The sequence below is a fragment of the Schistocerca americana genome, chromosome 11 (assembly GCF_021461395.2).
Source record: "Schistocerca americana isolate TAMUIC-IGC-003095 chromosome 11, iqSchAmer2.1, whole genome shotgun sequence".
Lineage (NCBI taxonomy): Eukaryota > Metazoa > Arthropoda > Insecta > Orthoptera > Acrididae > Schistocerca > Schistocerca americana.
The window spans coordinates 159,867,928-159,873,927 of record NC_060129.1 but is presented as its reverse complement, the minus strand read 5'-3'; the positions used below and the strand labels follow the sequence as shown (position 1 = coordinate 159,873,927).

At 45.3% G+C, this 6,000-nt stretch overlaps 1 protein-coding gene across 1 annotated transcript in view; it reads left to right on the top strand.

Annotated features, from left to right (window-relative positions):
• The first annotated feature begins 623 nt into the window (after positions 1-623).
• The window catches only part of LOC124553998 (TD and POZ domain-containing protein 1-like), a 39,055-nt gene continuing 33,678 nt past the window's right edge, over positions 624-6,000 (top strand). Inside the window, exon 1 of the mRNA XM_047128018.1 lies at positions 624-692. The gene's annotated coding sequence lies outside the window, so the exon portion shown is untranslated. The remainder of the gene's footprint in view (positions 693-6,000) is intronic.

Genomic DNA, 6,000 nt, shown 5'->3' with positions numbered 1-6,000 from the left:
CAGAACTTTCCCGTATCCAGTATCAACGAAATCACAGAATGATTTCAGTTGGTCCACACGTTGAGGGTAAATGTGTGTCGTGCTCAGTGTAACTTATTTTAAGTTAAAGTAGTACGTGAGCCCAGGCACCGATGACCTCAGCATTGATATCCCTGTAACGTTCTTTAACGAAAACTTGTCACACTCGTCCGTCGTTTCTGGAGTAGCAAATGATCGACACAAATCGCGAAGCTCGCGCGTAAGTCACTGGCACTCAGCACGATGATGGAAGATGTTGTGTTCACACCTCTCCTCATCCCGTGACCAAAATGCAGCGTCTTTGTTCCATCTTTGCGTTGACCAAAAGCGGTACTGGGAAATCGGTTTACGAAATCCGGTTTTTGGGGCGCCAGGCGAAGGGTGTGTGTGTTGCCAGCTGTATAGCGCGGTTCGAGATTACTGACTGTGGCGTGGATGGGACGCAGGCGGTCCGGCAGTGCCGACACAGACGTAGACGCCCTGCTGCAGCCGTTCCCTCGCCTGCCGCGCCAGCTGGCAACGCCGCCCCGTGACGTCAGCGCTGGGTGGGGCAGCCGGCTGTCTGTGCGGTCCAGTTGTGACGCAGCAGCCTGGTGGAAGCGGCGTGCCACGTTGTCCTGCCTGCCCAGACAGAGCTCGTGTATCTTGTGTCTCCACGGGAATACCTCAGAAAGGTGAGGCAGGAATTTATGGGAGCGGCGGATGTTCTGCACGCTTTTGTGTGGTTTTTGTCGCGTAACTCACTTACTGCTCTTGTCTAATACTTTGTCTTACTTTGAAAAATTACGACCGCTACGAACAAAGGGGGTGGCTAACAGTGTGTTAAATTACCGTCTTGAGTGTTCAGTGATTTATTGGTCGTTACTTGTGGCCTTGCACCAGTCTATGAAAACTTGAGCGAGAATAACGTGGAACGAATGGAAAATAACGCCACATTCAGTCGGCTAGTGTTTCGATGTGCCAGTGTAGATTTCCACGGAATTCACGTAGAACAGGCATTTAAAATGAAAACCTCGCGTTCTTGATTATGTTCGTAGGACGCAAGTTTACGAAAACCATCAAACGCAGAACTTTGCAGTAAGCGAGTTTTAGTGCGACAAGGCGTGTAGCGGCTTGCAGGCGTGGGAGAAATTTATTTTTTAATGTTACGCGTAATGTGGCCGAATTCAGACATCTAAAATGTTGTCAAGATGTACTCATTCAGAGGTATAATCTTAAATTGCGGTTGTCACACAGTAAGAGAAGTACCGCAGTTGGAAACATTGCGCGTCGCGAGGTAACGTGACTAAGGGCGCTGAAATACGCGGACGTTATTCAGCCAGTATTTCAGAATGAGGGCAGTTACCGACTTCCAAGAAACTGCACGCAAGACTACGGGAACTGGAGAGATTTTTCCGCTACCCCCCCCCCCCCCCCCCCCTACCCCGGCCACGTTGTCGCTGTTCATGGAGTCAACTTAGACATCAGACGTATCGTTGTAGTTTATCGGTACCTACCTATTCGCGACGCAGTTTGCAGACAGTATCCCCACACCCCGTAGGGTATCTGCAACAATTACGTCGTCGTACGGCCCACACATCAGCAGACATGACGTGTCAAAAATTTAGACGCGCGATAAACGGGCTTTTCTTTAAAAAGGAGCGCAAATTAAGCAGACTGTGTTTACCCAGTATTTCAGAATGAGCACTTGCTTTCGAACACACGTTAAGAACAATTTCAAACCGTTTCTAAACTTTATCTCGCTTACACGCTTAACGTCACATGTTACACACGTAAACTCGTCTGCAAAGTAATTAGATGTAGGAAGCTGCTTCGTGCGTGGGCGTTGCGGATCCTGAAATCCGTTCGCGAATCACAACTCGTGGCGTGACGCCGACACGCTTGTGGCGAGGAGACGCAGCACTCGCGTTCATTTCCGTATTTTCACAATGTTCTGGAGTTAAGGTTGTGGTCGACGAGCAATCTGTAGCTTTCCCCAACACCCTCATTACACACAGGCGACCATTTGCGTATTAGTTGGCGAATTCTTGAGAATTTATCTTAATGTCTGTGCTCACGAAATAAACATTTCGTATTTTTTATCGCTCTGTCACGTCACGTCTCCTCGTTTGTGATTTGCTGATGAAATTTTTTTTAGCACTCTACAACGCTGCATCGCTTTGTTGGGCTGTTCTCGTGTTACTATTTGTCTGTTTATGATGAGAGCCCGGTGTGTCGACAAAGCAACGCGTCAGCGACCTGTGAGGCGCGCCGTGTTCTGTGCGGCTTGCGCTTCTGTCGTATATTATGTGAGGGAGGAATGAATGTCGGTGATTCTGACGCCGTCACTTACCAGCTTCTTTATTTGACGTTGAAATGACACGATTAAAGTGCAGTGTAGATTTCTATGTGCAGCCTGTAACGGCGGCAGAATCTGGATTTAATTTGTCCCATTTCCAGTGAAACAATTGCGAGAGTCGAGGTAGATTTGTAGTTAGTTTCCGTCAGAGGCTGAATCACGTCAAAATTATAACATTTGTGGGGGCATTTGCTACTTATGTTTGACAGAAACCTACAGTAAACATTATTTCGTTTAGCCAGATACTGTTACAGAAGCCTTACCCGTTATTGATGGTAAGTCACAGTTTCGGAATCGTCGGTGGTCACTGAAGTCGCATTTACAGACACTTCGGCATGACAAAGTACTGAAGACGACCCGTCTTGAAGATTTCAGAAATGCCATGTGTCAGTTAGACTACACATCGTCGTAAAACGCAAATTTGAATACCAAAATCATAAAATTGACAATTTTCTTCGCAAACAGGTAGATCAATACGACGACTGTTCAGTGTGCTCCCCTTATCCAATGGCAGCACAGAACGCGTGACGTCACGGAAAAGTGACTGTCGTCACACGTGAGGGACAGGATGATTTGATAAAAGTTGCGCGATTTTATGTATAGTAAGTAACCCGGAATCGGTGCTCTAAATGCCCTTCACTTTCGTGACGTGGAACTATGTGTGGTGGCTTTCGTATTTATACTCGCCTATCACAAAATGTACAACGCAATTGATGCACGCCGTATTAAAGACCTGTTCAAAACGTGTCGTGTGTAGCGAGATAAGATTTGCTGAATTGTAGAAAACTGTGGCGATCACGGATGAACAGTAGCGGCAGCCAAAACAGTTTCCTAAAAAGGCCTCCATTTAATCGCGGTTGTGTGGAATCAGCTGTTTACGTCACACATAGATATCCAATAATAAGGGAGTAAGGTCACTCGTGACTTAGGAATGTGTACAGTGTTTCCGGGTGCTTTCAATTCATTAGGTGTTCTGTCCACCAGCAAAATGTGATAGTTGCATAAAATTTCTCACTGTGGTGTCTCACATGATACTTGGGCTGGCAGTAAACGTGACTCAGCGTGGAGACGGTGGCGAGGTGTCGCCCTGACACGTGGCTGAGGGTAACCTGCGTGCAGCAGTAACCGTGCTGTACCGGTGTGCGGACATTCGCCACGATTTTAGCTGCTCCGAAGGGTTGGGTCCCTGGTCTCCCCCTCCCCCTCCTCCCCCTCACCCGCCGCGTAGTAAAGCTACTTACTGAGCCTTTCCGCTGATTTACTAAAAATAGGACCAGAATCTCTTTGGAGTTTCCGCCACATTTATGGGGTATCAGTTCCGTCTCTTATTAATTTATTTGGTACGAATCTCTAGAGTGCTGTTGATAACATTTGTTTGACCTTTAAGCCTCATATGGTCTTCACTTACATAGTTTGGAAGGATTGGGGAGTGTCTCTTAGAAAGAAGTCTACCGAATTTTTAGCAGCTTTTATAAATAGATATATTTCGCGTTTAGTTTTGGTGAATTTCTTTTTTACGGAATTGATCCTCGCTACGACTGTGTGTTCACTAATCCCTGTATCCGTCGTGATGCTCAGAATTATTTGTGGCTAAGAGGTCAAGTGTGTTTTCGTAACCATTTGCAATGTGAGTGGTCTCGTGAACTAATTATCCAAAATAATTTAAAGAGACCATTTAGAACAATTAGAGAAGTTGTTTTGTATAGGGTCTGAAAATGAACTTTTGACAACATATGGAAGGTAGATTGAAGTCGCTACCAACTATAATTGTATGAGTAGCGTACCTATTTGTGATGAGGCTCAAGTTGTCTTTGAACTGTCCAGCAACTGTTTCATATGAGACCGGGGGTCGGCAAAAGGAGCCAGTTATTACTTTATTCAGGTTGTCGAAAATAACCGCTGCCCACCCTAAGTGACAGGAACTATCTGCTTCAATGTCACTTGTGAGTTGGAACAGGCATTACATTATTTTCCCTTACGTTGTGCTTCTTGTTTCTGTTGTAGTGCAGATCATTACAATTACGGTTTTCCCTCCAAAACGTAGCATGTTTTCTCTGTGACTCTGTAAATATCAGAGCTAAACAATGTAGAACAACAACGTACGTTACAAGCATAGCATTCTGTATTACCACAGTTCCTTATCTCTAACATTTTAAAAATGTACGTCGACTTTAGATGACATGTCAGTCATAGAAGTTCTTACCTCTAATTAGTAGCGTATTTTCAGTTATGTTTTGAACATTGTCCCGCTACACTTTATTAACTAATGTTTTGCCGCAAGAGATACCGGATTTTAGAGAGTAAATTAATATGGAGTATGTCGTTCTTCTTTTCAAACGTTCACATACCCATTTCTTCTTCCCTTATTGTCTTTTGGGCATGCAGTTGTAGTAATTAAAGTAGGCACATTGCAGTGACCAAAAAAGAAATGATTAGCGTACATTCGCACTCTTTTACATCTTTCCGTTCTTGTTGTTCTCATGGCGATAGACTGTTTCTATGTCAATAAGTGAGCGTGAAAGGAAGCTACCGTACAGACAGAGGGATCTGTATTTATACTCGGCACAACTAATCACATACTGACTTAGTCGTCGGTATTGCTTTCGTTTCCCAAATGTTATAAATGTTTACATTTCGGAGAAGCAGCTCTGTATTTCCCCGAGATGTCGATGGAGGTCCCTTACGTACTGGTTGCATCAAGTAAGATGTGAAGACGGCGGTTCGAAAGCGGACAGAAGTAGTACGAGGAATTGCGTCGCTAACCTGAGGGATCGCTAGTCAAGCTACCTGGCGAAGGGGCAAGTGTGGCAAATGCGCGGCGTGGCAAATGTCCAGCATTCGCTGTACCACTGTGTGCTTGTAATCTGAAGTTGAGCCACTCACAGAGGTCAGCCACAGCGCAATGAAACCCTATTTTAATCGCTAGATTTTCGAAAATAAACATTAAGAGAAACAGGGCTGTAGTAGAATTATAAACATTATGACTTAAATATAGGAGACAACCGCAATTTACGACACACACAGTTTAACTACACAAACCCGTGACCAGTTTCAGATTTTCAAGCATCCATTGCTAAGTGCTTTTGCAAGCTGATCAGTTCTTGCGTTAACCGCCTACGGCCAATCCAGCGATGCGAAATTTCGTAGTTTAGGTAGCAACAAACATCGATGCTCCCTGAAGGAATGAGTAGTCGAAACAACCACAAGTTCAACATATCGAGGTAAGATGTACCCGCCACAGTTGTCTTACAGTATTAAAACGGCCCATTCAGCTTCGCCTGTCACACTGCACAGGGTACATTAACCCTCGGCGAATCGCGTTCATGCACCGAAATTTGGTGAGGATTTTCAGTTCGGCACACTCTCACATTGCGGAGATAAACTTTTTCAGAAAAGTGTTAATTGCTTTGTCGCTGAATATCAGCGTGGGGGCGAAATGTCCATCCTCAATTGATGCTTCCAATGTGGCGCAAATCTGAAGGCGCCGGCCGTAACAGTCCGCTTTTAATTGTTGTAAGGGATCCAGACGGTACGGTTTGGAGTGTAACCGCCGACGCACTGTCTTCCACACACTTTGCTGCGGTGTTCCGAGTTCGTGGCTTTTGCGTGCTGTTGACTTGGGTGGACTGCGTACAGAAATCTCG